The sequence below is a fragment of the Pezoporus occidentalis genome, unplaced genomic scaffold (genome assembly GCF_034315485.1).
Source record: "Pezoporus occidentalis ecotype Australia unplaced genomic scaffold, CSIRO_AGI_Poc_V1 ctg245, whole genome shotgun sequence".
NCBI classification, from domain to species: domain Eukaryota; kingdom Metazoa; phylum Chordata; class Aves; order Psittaciformes; family Psittacidae; genus Pezoporus; species Pezoporus occidentalis.
This window is the reverse complement of record NW_026914340.1, coordinates 801,219-816,753: the sequence shown is the minus strand read 5'-3', so window position 1 is coordinate 816,753 and position 15,535 is coordinate 801,219. Positions and strand designations below refer to the sequence as shown.

Sequence of the window (15,535 nt, the reverse complement as noted above, 5' to 3'; positions counted from 1 at the left end):
GGTCTCCTATCTCACAAAGATGGAAAAGAGTGTGGTGCCCCTTTTCCTTCCGGGAAGCTAAGCCTAATTTAAAAGGAGTTACAAGTAGAGTAGTTTTTGTAGGCATGTGCTAGGACTGTGGGAGAGACTGTTCTGTAGAGGGGCAGGTGAGCCCAAATGCAAGAAGGGAACATCCATCCTGTGATGAGCTTTGAGGGAGTTCTTGCCTGTGAGGCTTAAGTAAATCTACCAAAGTGGAATAAACCACTTGAGTAAAGGAGGTTGGATAAGGCTTGGAGCAACCTGCTCTGGTGGAAGGCGTCCCTGCCCATGGCAGGGGGTAGGAACTGGATGAGCTTTGACCCAAACCATTCTATGAGACATGTAATTTTAGCTGGTATTTATCCTAATTTGGATTCCTGTATTTCTCAGAGGCTGTGCTCTCAGGGAGTTCCTGAGGTCCTGCAATCATGCGAGTCCCTGCAGTTTCCTGCTTTGCATTTCGAGGTAATGCTTTATGTTAATTTTATGTACCTCTGCTGTAGCACATGAGAATGAAGAGCCAGCCATGGCAAAGTTCTCCTCGTGAACATCTCTCTGCTGGACAGCAGAGACAGCAGGAGCAGCAAACAAGGAGTTTTCATGTATGGCCTAGGCTTGACGTGAGAGAACTGTGGATATGGAAACAAGCACACAAAATAGGATTAAGGAATTGTCTTTCTTCACCGGATGGACTTAGCGCAGAGGTGAATATCTGACCTCTGAGGAAGCTAAAGTGGGATAGCTCCTTAGCGAGGTAATACTATGCAGTGCAGCCACTGTGAAGAAGGAGCAAGAGGTTAGTGCCAGAGCTTTAACTATGCAAGGGTTTTTCTGCCCTTCCCCGTAGCCAAGTGCCTCGGGCAGGTTTGGTGCCTTCTCCATATCAGTACGAAGGAGTTTCTATTCCCAATGCTTCCTCCTACCCCAGTGCTGTGATGTTCCCGCTCCTCCTTTAAAAGATGTGCAAGTTTTGACACAAATGGAATGAGAAAAGATGTTAGAATAGAGATGAGGATGGAATAAGGAGAGACGACCTGGCGCTGTGCACTTGCAGCCCAGAAAGCCAATCATATGCTGGGCTGCATCAGAAGGGACGTGGAGCTGTTGGAGTGAGCCCAGGGGAGGCCACAGAGATGCTGTGAGGGCTGGAGCAGCTCTGCTGTGGAGCCAGGCTGAGAGAGCTGGGCTGGGTCAGCCTGGAGAAGAGAAGGCTCCTGAAGGGGAGACCTTAGAGCAGCTCCAGTGCCTAAAGGGGCTGCAGGAAACCTGGAGAGGGGCTTGGGACAAGGGCCTGTAGGGACAGGCCAAGGGGAATGGCTTTAACCTGCCAGAGGGGAGACTGAGATGAGCTCTTAGGCAGAAGCTCTTCCCTGTGAGGGTGCTGAGGCGCTGGCCCAGGGTGCCCAGAGAAGCTGTGGCTGCCCCATCCCTGGCAGTGTTCAAGGCCAGGTTGTACACAGGGGCTTGGAGCAAGCTGCTCTAGTGGAAGGTGTCCCTGGCCGTGGCAGGGGGTTGAAACTGTATGAGCTTTAAGGTCCTTTCCAACCCAAACAGAGCTGTGATTCTGTGATCCTATGTTAGCAAATACAACATTTATCTGTTTCTTTACCTGACAGCATGCTGCCCAGGCAACTTCTTCACAGCAGTGCACCGATGATGAGGAGCTGCTCATCTTGAAGAGAGAAATCTCAAATGAAATCCTGTTCATGTTGGCATAGGTACTATACTTTCAAGGGGGGTGATGATGAAGGGGGTCTCTTAAGAATCCTTTCTTGTTGATGTTTCAAGAGTCTCTCAGGGTACTGAAAATGAATCCTGTATTTTAGCTGCTGGAATGCCAGTGTGAGTGCTCTGCCTGCCATCAGGCCAGCAGCTTTCCAGGCACCAGCTGCTAACGTGCCATAGTGCTGAAGCACTAACAGCTTTGGGGAATTCAAACCCCAGGGTCAAAATAAACTGGGATTAAGATGTTAAACAAGATTTATTTCTGTTCAGCATCTCCTGCCTCTCAGGAAATCCTACTAATTGATGACCAAGAGAAATACACACTTGTCTCTGTAGGAAGATTGTTCTTCCAGCTAATGAGAGCATGTTGTAACAGCTCCTTTTTTCACCAGGAAAACCTAATCAGGATAATAGGGTTGTTATGTTCTGTTGCTCCTGTCAAAGATGACAAAAAGGCAATTTTTTCTCTTTTCTTCCCCCTGGCAATGTGTTCATAAGGCAGGAGCCAGCCTGCTGCTGTATTAAGAGTGGAAGAGAGAGGGAAAGGTGACCTGGGGACAGTCTGGCTCCAGTGGTGGGAAGCTGCTCTGGTAAGGAAGCTGTTAGTTTTGCAGCAGTCATTGGGAGACATGGGATGAATCACGTGAAGGAGAAATTGGAGCATTCCTGTTAATGACAGCAGAGTTAACAATTCCCTTACAGCTGTGCTGTCACAGGCTGTGGGGTTTCTCAGCTCCGCATTAGTCATGCTCCCTTGGCCTCAGCCCATGGAGTTACCCCAGGGTTTGGGGCTAGTTTGGACTTGGTGTGTCTGATGAAGCAGTTTGCTTTGCAGGGGTAGGGGCATCAGAAACCCATCCACAAAAGCCTGTGTGGATGTACACAGGGTCTGTGCAAAAGGGAGAGGGGTCAGAACAAGTGGAGGGCTGAGGACATCCTCCCAGGGATGCTGGCTGACCACTGATCCCATAGAGAAGGTGAAGGTGCTGCTGGTACAGACAGGCACCCACAGTGGCTGAGTTGTGCCATGCAGCAGCCCAGGACAAAGCCAGAAGCCTGGCTGCAAAACACTGCACGGAGTTTACAACATGTATTACTGTAGCCAGCTCTTGTCCTGGTCAACAGGATGCTTCTGCCCACACTAGATCCAAGACGTAGTTCAGTCCCTGTGGCTTTAAATTTCATGTTCCATGCTCAGCCTGACAGTAAAGGGTAATTAATTAGCACAGGGCTGGTTACATTTTAATTAAGCATTAGCTTCAGCTGTGCTTGGGGGATTGCTTGTTGTACCAGGGGGACTGTGAGTTGGGCTGAGACCACCAGCTCTGGGATGCATAAACAGCTCACAGGCGTGAGCTGGTAATGGGAACCACTTAGCTGAGATGCTGAATGGCCATAGCATTGAGTGGTACTCAAGAGATAAACATTTCATTATGTGCGAGAGATGCAGTAAAGGACATGAGCAAGATCAAGGTAAGATACAGAGCAATAACAAGGCACAGGACAAAAATAGGATGGTAACTGTGGAGTGGCTGGAGCATAATGATGCCAGGTTTAGCAAGGTCTCTGATCAGCCCTTCCTTTATGCTCTGACAAGAGGGGAGTCTGGTGGCAGGGGCCATAACTAAAAAACCATTGCCAGTGCTTTGTTACTACTAGCTAAAGAGCAGCAATCTCTGTGGTATATGCTCCTAGGTGTCAGGTTTGAAAAGCCCTCATTGGCATTTAACTAATAGTAAAGAATGAATACTTAGCTTTAATCATGCATAGTTGTTTTAATCCAAGCAGGAAAACGTGAATTGGTTTTGTACTAAGTCATGAGCATAAACTTCAAATGGATAAGTGGGAACCAGTTAATACAATTTATTTAGACTTCTACAGGGTCTTTGAGAAGTTCCTTCATTGGGGGCTTCTAAAGTTAGTGTTTGGTGTGGCTGAAAGGATCATAGCACCTCATCCGAGCAAAAGGCTCTATGTAACTTCAGTGCCATCTCCTCTGACCATCTCCTGACCATCTTTATAGCACAAACTGTTAGATTTCCCTCTCCAATCTTTGTGTTGGCATGGGCACTTACCCCTCTTCATCAGCCTAATCACATAATTAGCACTCCTTTGGAAAAGGAGTTGGGAAAGCACTGGGAGCACATCTGGCTGTGCAGCTCTTCTGGGGCTGGGTCAGCACGGTGGGGCAAAAGCAGAGTGAGTAAGACAGTATGAGCGAAGCAAATGTGTGAGAGGCAAACGGTGCGAAGTAGCTTTCACACGAGTACAGCCCTGAAATGCTGCTTTTTCTGTCAGACACAATCAGGTATCTTCTCCCTGCTGCTGACTTCGGCTTAAGAGAGGAAACCAGTGAGAGGCCTCTCTCTAGAAGCATGTGAGACCTGAGGTGAGTGATGGAGGAAGGCTCAGAGGGGACCTTATCGCCCTCTACAGCTGCCTGACAGGAGGATGGAGTGAGATGGTGTCAGTCTGCTAAGGCAGAGAGGGGAAGAGCAGCAGGAATCTCAACAGCCTGTAGGAGACTGAGGTTAGTGTTTTCCCAGTATTGTATTTTACAAAAGTTCTTGAAACACAGAAAACCCGTTCAGTAGATAGATAACAGGGCAGCATCGGTGGTCACAGTATCTGGAAAGCTGTATCCTTAAACTCCTGGCCTTACGTGGTAATTTGCTGATTTTTGGTCAAAAGACTTGGTGTCTTCGGTGAGCAGAATGCTCCCACCTTCCATTTGCAAGGGGTGAGGAGGTGCCAGGACTTTCCAACAGGGTATGGAGCATCCAGTAGATCACTTTATCAGGCGAGGTTAGAGCACTCAGACCCAAAAGAGTGGTCTCCTTGTGCTCCCTCCCCATCCCAGCACATGGGCACGCTCCCGGCTGACCTGTCAAGTGCAGATCCTGCTCGTGCTGCGAGGCAGTTGTTGCAGTTTGTGCTGCTTGGCTGAGGAAGGGCTCGGGATGAGCCGTGGAGCCATCTGCTCCTCCAGCTGACAGCCGCCTGTCAAGAGCAGCTTTGCCGGGAGAGAAGCATCTCGCTGTCACTAAGGAAAGGTCAAGAAAGGGGGGGCTGCGAGGTTCCTCCCTACTTCCACCATCTTTAAATCAGTCTCTTCCTTGCATGTTCTCCTGTGGCTCAGGCTCTGTGTCCTGGCCTCTGGTCAGCATCTTGGGAGCAGGGAAACGGCTGCACTGAGCGCCTCACCTCTCACATGCTCTTGGTGGGAGAAGGAGGTGCTCAGGGTTTGAGTTCCTCGCTCTTCCCTTGCTCTGTTCATCTCTCGATGCTGCCTTCTCGAGCTGAAGAGTTCAAGAAATGGTTTGCCTTGAAGCGGGCTCTGGTGAGGGTTTGCAAATGGTCTTTAGGGTGGTTTGTTAGCAACTGCTGGACAAAGGCCTCTGCTTTTCACATTTGCAAAGGATAAGAAGCTTCAAGGTCTTTAAAGGGCAGGATTTGAATTAAAGATGTTGTCAACAAGTATGAAAAATGGCCCAGCAGATAGGAAATCCAAAGAAATTTGACTAGGATGAGATCAAGATCTTGGTCCTGGAATAACCAAATGCACAGTATAAAGCAGTAAAAAATGCTGCTTAACAAACGAGATCTGCAAAGCCACATCACGGCGGTATTGTGGAGCCCGGATTAAACAGGAGTCCACAGCATGATGATACTGATAAAAGGAGAGATAATTCAGAGTTCTTTACCTTCCTAGGAGTGTAATCCTCAGGACTTTTGATGTAATCCATCCCATCTACTACAAACCGTCAGGCCTTGTCTGGCCTGGAGTATCCATCTAATGTGGGACACTGCATTCAGAGCAGCTGTGGGCCAGTCAGTCCAGAGGAGCCTGGAAAACAAGAGAGGGCACTGAAGGGGGGAAATCTTACTGGAGAGAGCAGGAACATCTGCTCTTTATGGGGGACAGGGTCCACAACGAGGAAATGAAGGTTCAAAACCAGGAGGAGTATCTTACTGGAGAGGGTATGAAGGCACAGGAACCAATTGCCCAGGGAGGTGAGGTTCAGTCCCAGGGAAGGCCACTCTTAGGTGCTCACCAAGCCACTGCCCTGCTGGGTTGCCTCATCAGTGTTTCCCAAGGGAATACCAGCTCATGTCGTTGGGGAACAGGGATTTTTAGCAGAGCAGCTTTTTGTTGGCCAAATGAACCAGGATTCTTCCTTTAATGCAGAAAGCGTTTGTGCTAAATGGGCAATAATTTAACCAATTTTATGCTCCATTATCCCATAGAGCAGAAGAAAGCGAACAAGTACCTTGAGCAGATGGACATGAGGTAACAGAATGATTTATTTTGAATGCAGAATTTATGTTCATCAAGGCCTGTGCTGTCATTTCCCTTCATATGCTGAGAATTGCAGCCAAACCAAGTACCATGGCTCAGCTCTGCTTTGTGCTCATTTAATTTGTTCGTAATTAATATGTCCTACATCCTGCAAACCCAAGCAATAGCATCTGAGAGCCTTTTTTCTCTCCCTCGGTAGTCAGTAAACAGGCATCTGGCTGAGATGAGCTTGGCATTGTTTAACCAATAGACAGTTGTGTTTTATGGGATTGTGGCACACTGGGCTTAATTCCAGTCCCACTGGAAATCCCTGGTCCTGCTCCAAGGAATCCAGGATATGGACAACAGAGACGTTGGGGCCCAGTGTTTTTATTCTCCCATATGGAGACAGGCTGAGAACATTGGGGTTGTTCAGCCTGGAGAAGAGAAGCTGCGTGGAGACCTCAGAGCAGCTTCCAGTGTCTGAAGGGGGCTACAGGGATGCTGGAGAGGGACTCTTCATCAGGGACTGCAGCGACGGGACAAGGGGTGATGGGTTCAGACTGAAACAGGGCAAGTTCAGGTCAGATCTAGGGCAGAAGCTCTTCCCTGTGAGGGTGCTGAGGCGCTGGCACAGGGTGCCCAGAGAAGCTGTGGCTGCCCCATCCCTGGCAGTGTTCGAGGCCAGGTTGGACACAGGGGCTTGGAGCAAGCTGCTCTAGTGGAAGGTGCCCCTGCCCGGAGCAGGGATCGGAACTGGATGAGCTTTAAGGTCCAAGCCAAACCACTCTGTGATTCTATGGTTTTGGTGGGTGGATCCATCCATGCCCTGTTGACAGCTCTTCACTGGTACAGGGGATGTTGCTTTAAGCTGTTGGCTGTTCTGGCAGGTGAAGTGTGGACTGAGGTGCTCCATGCCAGGCTGTGAGACAGGAGGATACAAAGGAGCAACTCAACATCTTGTAGCTAGCCTGCTAACTGACATATTAACTACAGATATTGAGTTTCCAAAACCTGTTTCTAAGGTGGCTGCATCTGCACTTGGTATTTCTATTGCACATGCAGTCCTTGTACCTGTTTATTTGGAGAGCTGGTTGGGGTTCCTTAACAGGCAGTGCTTGATTAGGAAATGATGAAGATGCTGCGCTTCCAACTTGAGCAATTTAGGATGAAGTTGCACAAATGTCCATTGGCCTGGCTTTGGCTGGGATAGTTTTCTGCCCAGTGGCTGCTGCACTGCTGTGGTTTTGGCTCTAGTCTGAGAATAGCCCTGAGAACACACGGATGGTTTAGTTGTTGCTAAGTACTGCCTGGTCTAAATCAAGGGCTTTTCAGTGTCTCCTGCCAGTGAGGAGGGTTTATACTTCATTTTGTCTGTTTGAGGTGAGCATCCCCTTACAACCTATACTTCCCAAACAACCTTTCCAAATCCTTTTCCCTGGAGCACTTTACCAGGATCTCACTGGCAAAGTTGTTCTTCTGTTGGAGACAGGAGTTACCTCTTCCCCTTATCGAGTGCATCCTTATACTTGCTGTCCAGGCCAGTAATGTGCATTAACAGAGCAAGAGGCTCCTTCTCCCAGCGGCGTGGGGATAAGGAGCCGGAGCTGCCTCAGTCTCCCTGCTGCTGCTTCCCACGCTTCCCCAAGTGACAGAAACCTTTCATTACAAGGAACGCTGGATTCCAAAGCTTCCTGTTTGCATTCAGAGCCATTAATGAACCTATCCTGGTATTGGCAATGGAAATGGAAATCATCCCTTTCTCCAGAGGAAGGCCAAGGGAGAGGCAGGGATGTTTTGGATGTCCCGCAGCTCCTCGTGCTTTCTGGGGTTCATGACTTTGGAGTGTGAACGTGGTGCTGGTTCCTCGCCAGCTAACTATTCTGTATGTTACAGGAACATATTTCTGTGAGGGCAGATGGTGTTCGCTTGATAGTCAGAATAATACATGAACAGCAGAGGAGATGTGGGTTGATTAAATAATTAGCATACTGTGACATTCTATTGCTTCACTGTAACTTAAAGCTGGGTCAAAATATGGGGCTGGATTACACCTCCCTCCCTCCCTCCTTCCTTTCTGTCTTCTGGTTGCTTTTATGTTCGCTCCAAAGGGAAGTTCGAACGGGAATTCAATCCTCTCAGCCCGGCATGTTCTAGAATAAAAGTCATAATAGAAAGGAAATGAAATTTTGCTAAATGAATTGAAGTTGCCAGGCAACCCCTCGCACCCAGTGTAGCATCTACTCAAGCAGTTATTGCTGACTGCATGGCACGCATCAGGGTTGAGACCAAAACAGGTGATCTCAGGAAGCCAGGGCAGTGAGGACTAGCAGGACTGCAGGCTGGTTTTCAGTCACTGTGGCCATCTGAATAGCTCTTTGCCTTCACAGCTTGTTTATGTGTCCACCAGCAACGTAATCAGTTCATCGTGTCGATTCCACTGCTTCCTGTCCCCCTGCTCTTGTGTTTTGCAGTAACAGTAATTCCAGGCAGTTTGCTGTCAACCGAGGGAGAAACAGAGAAAACATGCTTCTCTCAGCAAGGATATCATTTTTCACTAACCAAATACAACCCACCGGATTACTCATCCTCCTCTCCAAGTCCTGTTATCTATTCTGGGGTTTAGGGGACTTTCTGGGAATAAAACCAAGAGAGTTGTCCCACTTAGAAATCATTATCTTGTAAAGCATCGGTGCTGATTAAAAAAAGAGCGTTGGCTGCTAGGTAAACACTGGCCAGGGTGTAGGGGAGAAGTTGCCATGGTACCTCGCAGGCTCAGTGTCTGAGGCTTCAGATGTGTTGTACCTCACTAGGAATGCAAAGGAAAGACATGAGAGAAGTTACCTGCTACTCTGTGTTAGTGCTCTCTCCAGTGCAGTCTTCTGGATGTCCCCAGTGCTGCCGCTCTAGTGTCTTACAGTGTCCAGGAAGAGTCCCACAAAGCTGGTAAATCCCATTTTCTTGTTTCGATATGAAATGAATGCTTCCCTGCTGCTGGCACTGCTGAAGGTGAGGATTGGAAGTTTATGTTTGGGAGCAGTCACGGCAAAATTGACGGGGGGAGGCAGCTCCTGGCCTCTGCTAAGGTAGCTGATGCTGGGAAGGAGGAGCAGTGATGCCTCTGGAGCAGCTCGAGAGGATGCATGTTCTCCCTACTGCATTTGTCTAAAGCTAAAAGGGTGCTGAGGCGCTGGCACAGGGTGCCCAGAGAAGCTGTGGCTGCCCCATCCCTGGCAGTGTTCAAGGCCAGGTTGGACACAGGGGCTTGGAGCAACCTGCTCTAGTGGAAGGTGTCCCTGGCCTGGGACAGGGTTTGGAGGTGGATGATCTTAAGGCCCATTTCAACCCAAACCGTTCTATACTTCTGTGATTTCAGAACTGGACCAGCTGAGTTACAGGATTCATTTTCTCCCTAGTGTAATGGAAGGAAGAAGTCAAACTGCATTCAGAATCCTCAGCAAGAACAGATACATCTTTTCATCTAGTTACTAACATCTACAGCTGTCTTCAGAGGGGTTGTTTGAAAATACAGCAAGTTCTTCTTCCTTCTTGACCTCTGGAAGGCCCGAAAGTGCCAAGTATAAAGCATTCACTAGCTAGAAAACATTAAGAGAAATGGTCAGGTTCATACCAGGGTGCTTATTTGCAGATAGTGAAGCGGACAAGCTGTGAGTAAAAAGCAGATGATTTGTAAGAGTGCAGTTGGAAAAGTACGTTTATGGCACTAAGCTGTGATTCTGAAGGTCTGGGAGGGCTGTGGGTACTCAAATGCAGTTGAAAGTCAGTGGGAGCAGTGGCATGATCAGCATGCTACTGCAGCTGGGGATGCTCATTGCAGTTTGCATCAAAACCCTAACCAAGCAGACAGAATCACCTGCACAACGTTCTGACCAAGCTCCAGATGTAACTGACTCTGTGCTCTCGTTCTCTTCATTTTGCTTCATCACTAACTACGTTCTTATAACCAAAGTGAGGGGTCATCACGTTAGTGGGATGTGAGGGTGGGTTAGGACTGAACGTCAGCACTTGGTTTGAGAGACCCCTGAGACATGCAATAAAGCAGTTACTATATGTTATTCATACGTGTGGATCGCAGTCCACATAGGTAAAATGGCAGTGGCACAGAGGGGTTTGATCATGCACCACGTGTCATTCAGTAAACTTTGTCAGTTACGCTCCTTTAACCTGAAGGATTTAATCTGAGGAGAGACTCAAAGGGTGAGATTGATTAAAAAGCTCACAAGGAGACCATCACTGGTACATCCCTAGTGATTCATGTCTGGTCTCCATTTTCTCCTGACTACTGATCAAGTCTACCTGATCTTGAGATTATTTCCCAGTGGCAAAAGTCCCGATTCAAAGAACCCATAAACCACCCCCTACCCGAGCTCACCCCTTTGCCTTATGACAAAAGCATCTTTTTGAGGCTTTTATGCCTCTTTCTCATGCTTCACACCAATTATAGTGGAAAAGAGTTTATTCTCCTTTATGATATCTGCATATAGTTTGTTTTTCCCCATTAGTGGCTGTTCAGCCACTGCAAGAGTTCCTTGTTTGATAACCTCTTTCTTCTTTCCAGTAGCTGTTTGAATTCTGAAGCAGAGGTTGCTACCAGCTCTACCAGCAGTACCAATAAAACCTGCTAAAACCCCCAAGAGAATGTTTAAGGTTGCATTCTGGATCTTAGCATCCATCTTCTGATGGTTTACTGAGAAGGTAAAAGATGTGCAGGAAGCATATGGCTGATGTACTGCTCTGCAAGATGCTGTGACTAGAAGTGCTGAAACACGAGACGCTGACTCAAAGGTGAATTTATATCTACCCCATTATATTTGCTTGGGTTGGTTCCAAATGATGGTGGAATGAATTTGAAAAGCTGCTTTTTCTATCTGCAGGAAAGCACAAAAGCATCCAAACCCCATCTTCAACTTCTTGCCTTCCTTTGGTGTTGCCAAATACTCATTTTCTCCACTTAGAAATAGGAAATTTCCTGGTGCTTTAATTTGTGCAGCACAGAACTCTTGCTATGCAGGGAAATACTCAGCTTCCTCTCTGAACTTGCCCATGGCTTTCATGAGAAGAGGAGCAGTTTGATTGCCCTGGTGCTCCCATCCTGCTGGACACCCCACTGGATAGCTATGGGAAGCTTCCAAATATAAACCTAACGCTCCCTAGCTGTTTGCCAGCAGTGGGCAGGTCTAGACTCCCTGAATAATTCAGAGAGGTTCTAAGTTCCTCTCGTTGCAAATGGCCTTGAAAAGGAAAACAAGTGGTTGGTTTGGTGGGGCCCCAAAATGTCCCTGAACGTGTCTCCCTTCCCTTCCTCTCTGCTAGCAGGTGAACACAAGGCTTCCTTTGCACGTTTCTGCTCAATTTTGTGTTCTGTTAGCAAGGAGAGGTTTATTTCAGTCTACCAGAGGAGATCACTGATGCCCAGAGGAAGGGCACTCTCCTTTGAGGCTGTACTGGATTTATTGCATTAACCTTGTTTCCCTCTGGAAAACTTGCTTGAAGAAAGCCAGCAGCAGGTCAGGTCCCTCGTCATAGCTGTACTTGGGGTTTGCATTGCTCTATCAAGCCTTTAGCCCTCCCATTTTCTGTTTGTGCATTTAATTGCTCATGTGCTACACATCCAGTTTTGGACGTACAAATTGAGTTTAAAATGTCCAAGCCGGGTGTAATGATGAGATTATTACTGATACCATCAGTGCGGTCCTACTCAGTGTTGTACATTTATTGTCTGCAAACACGAAGCCCTTTTCCTACAGGAGCCTGAGGTTTCATTTGGGGTTTTTAGACCCTGCACGTGTGAGCTTGATACAAACGCTGTGCTGGTGCCAAACTGCTGCTTGTACTTGCAGAATGCGATTGAAGGAGACCCACTGAGGTTTTAGGGGTTGCCACCGTCTGAAGTGAAATTGTAGGTCAATCATATACTGCACCTATTTCACGGCAGCAGCTTCAAAATGAAGTAGATAGATAGCAGTAAAAGCTTTCAGTTAATAAATCCCCATCAATCAAACAAGTTGGCCTTGGTTTAGTTCTCATCATGGTAACCAGTTATAAAAATTATTAATGACCAATCCTCTTGATTTTCAAACAGCCGAGAGAGCAAACATGGTTCCTGCATGAACGCCTCCCCTCCGAAACACCTGCAGCTTCCTGTGTTCTGCATGTTTGAAAACAACCAGGCTTCCCATCTCAGAGCAGACTGATTCCCAAAGCATGGATTTCAACCATTAGTACCTGAAGGTGATGGAAAAAACCCTCCATGTATGGGCAGGTTAGTGCGATACGAGTCTTCGGAAACAGGTATATTTGCAGGATACTTTGGGATATTGAAAACTGATCCAGGTTTTTAAGACAATTGTCCCCCCAAACCAGTACTGGATTATTATTTATGACTTGTTTATTTTTTGCTCTCTGCAAAGTATTTACTGAGGAGCTTTTCAGCCTGGGAACGTTCTGTCATTAATGTTATCCTCAATGATAAGCTGTCATGAGGTACTGGAGTGAAAGACAACATAATAAACAGCCTGTGGCATGTGCTGGAGCACAGCCATCCGTTAATGGCTCCACATATGCAAACACCTTCAGTAACACTGGTGGTTTTATTACCTGGGAGGGGAGGGCAGGCACAAATGCTGATACAGATATAAAGAAACAGGAAGCTAAGTGTCGTTAGTCACCAGTTCTTTCATAGGATAAAGCAGCAGTTTACTGGAGCCAGCATCTCCTCAGGATCTCCCCTCCACTCATTCTTTAATTGATCAGTTCTCTCTATGTTTTTAATATGTAACTTGGATTAAGAACCCTAGGATAAGATGAAAAGGGGGAAAGTTGTGAGGAAAGAGAGGAATTTAGAGTGAAAAATCCTTATCTTGTGCATAGAGGGTATGATGCAGCTCTGGAGGAACGCATTCTCCGGTTTTCTGGTTTGTGCTTTAGACTTCATGAGCTGCATGGTGTTTGGAGGCAGTGCATAATTGATAAGGTATAACAGTGACTCGATACATTTCTGGCACCCTTTGCATGCGGTTGGTAACTGAGCTAAAGTGTTTAGCCAAGAGGTGACAAGAGAATTAGTACCTGTCACCCTGAGCCCCACAAAGGCTGGGAATTACATTTCCGAATCTTATTTCCGCACGTCTGGGGAAGACTCAATCACTCCGAGCAGCACGCACACGAAAGAGCTTTCCAAAGAGACCTGTATATAAGTCCATCAAGCAATACCATCTGCTCAAGCAGAAGATCAATTTCTAATTCAATACAAAGGCTTTATCTTAAACAAATACTTCAATTGCAATCATCTCAGCGCCTGGGAATGATCGGTGGCCTCTGGGGATCACACCGACACTTTGGTTCCCTGTATTAAAAAGCGGCTTAAACCTGGGACAGTGCTTGCAACGAGTAACATGAAAGAAAGCTTTTTATACCAAAGTGTAGAGGAGGGTCAGATTCAGGGTTGAACGACTGCATTACCCAGGGGGAACTGTAGGGATCCTTTTGGTTATTTGGTGCAATTTAATTACAAGACAGGCTGTGTAGAATAACATAGCAGAGCCTATCTTTTTTAACAACAAAACAGAAGTGTGCTTAAGAGGTTTTCTGGGGGAGCTGTGTATTGCAGGCTCTTTGCCATAGACCTGTGCTTAGCTCAGGAGGCCATATGCCTCCTGGAAGACGGAGAGCAATGCTGCTTTTGGGGGGGATCCTCCTTTCATTTGCAAGAGTTGTCTTGTGTCTTGGCAGTGGCATTCTCTGTGGTACCCATCGAATGTGCTTCTCTGGCTTGTGTCTTCCTTTTGGAGCCTAAAGACGACATGAAGAGTGGAAATGAGAGGAGTAAACGGGAGTGGGGCTGGAAGTGGACACCTAGGCGTTAACAGCAGGAAAATGATGCACGTGAAGGACAAGTTAGGTTGAGGGAAGCCTTTGTTCCTGTCTCCAGAACAGTTTTCAGTGGCCGTGGGGATAGGGAGAGGGCACCACTTCTGCCTGGGAATTCGAGAGTCTTGAAAAGGTTTGTGGCTGTATCTGGTGAAGCGAAGCTTAAGAGCATCGGTTTAAGTATGGCACAGCTTACTTGTGGTGTATGGAAATGTTTCTGACACGTTACAGACACCGTCAACCTGTGTAGCAGAGTTAGCAATAAGAAGTTCATTATGGAAGTCCTGTTAGAAATGCTGCATGTTTTATTGTGGCTGTAGCCTTTGAGAGCACCAGCGTTTTACTGGCAGCTTTCCATTAGGAAAATATTTACAATCTTAATTCTAATGCGATTAAGTGCTCTGCTTGGGAATTTTTATGGTCACTAATTAGGTTAATACTGATCATTAGAACACAAATATAATTAATTTCCCATAGTATTAAAATTAATCACATGCTTAAAGCTAGATTAAACCAGCCAACAGTGAGAAAGAACAATGGCCTGGTTTCTGATTTCACTGCCTCAAGGCTTCCCAAATAAAACCTTCACTTACATTACAGGGGTGGGCCACCTGTGTTTCAGTAACTATCCATCAGTAACAAACTAATTAGAGTGTAACGAAGAACCAGGATTTACAGTCCACAAGTTGTGAGGGAATTAGTTAATCTTTTGGGGGGATACAGGGAGAATTTGATTCAGCTTCTATGCTCTTGCTGCTTCTTTGCTGAACAGAGCTAAGCAAGGGAGTCTGAAGAGCAAATCCCCCCCCCCCACCTGTGAAAAGATTATTCCAAAGAGGTCCTCTGGGTCTGTTTGCTTCCCCATGCCATTGGAGGGATAATAGCTATCAGGCCAAGAGGATCAGCAAAGCTAAATATCTTTGCTTTAGGACAGTTTCTATCCTGATGCTTGCTGATCCTTCAGTTTACTAAGACTGGGAAAAGAGGCAAGAACTCAAAAGCCACAGCGTCCCTGGGTCTTCTCCCCTAGGAACCCACCCGAGAAAAGCTTTAGAGACCCTTCTTTGTATGTAAGCCTCTCCATGTGATTCTTTCCATTGGAGGTGCTGGAATCACTCCCTGGATTTAACAGAAAATGTAATTAGGGTTAACCTGAATTTAAATAATTGCTCAACTATTAAATAGCTATTAGCGTGCCCTATCATTTGCTATAAGACAAATGCAAATGTATGTCACTGCATCAGGCCAGGAGAACACAGACTGGGAGCTGATAATTGTTACTGTAGTTCCTCACCAGTGAGACCCGAGAGGTTTTTGTCCTTATATTACAAGCCCCTGTGTTTGTGGTAGTTTACTGCTGCTACCGGAGAGGCCAGGGTGGGTGTTGGCACAAATATAAAGGCATATTCAGTCTGCGTTTGCAGAACACATTTACTTTCAGTGATGCAAAATGGAATATGCCCAGAATCAAAGCTCTGAACATTTTCACATCGTTCTATAGTAACGATCCCATCCTGCTCCTATTAAAGATTCAACATTTTAATGAGCATTGAATGAACAAGAGCTTTTATCCTGGGCTCCAGAAGTGCACCACAGCCTGTAAGAATGCATGTCATTAAG

The 15,535-nt window shown here is 46.7% G+C and overlaps 1 long non-coding RNA gene across 1 annotated transcript; it reads left to right on the top strand.

Moving 5' to 3' along the window:
• Window positions 1–980: 980 nt before the first annotated feature.
• On the top strand, window positions 981–12,208 carry LOC134165680 (uncharacterized). Its single transcript, XR_009965611.1, has 3 exons — window positions 981–4,135; window positions 10,653–10,831; window positions 11,058–12,208. It is a non-coding gene; the product is annotated as an uncharacterized LOC134165680 (long non-coding RNA).
• The last annotated feature ends 3,327 nt before the right edge of the window (window positions 12,209–15,535 follow it).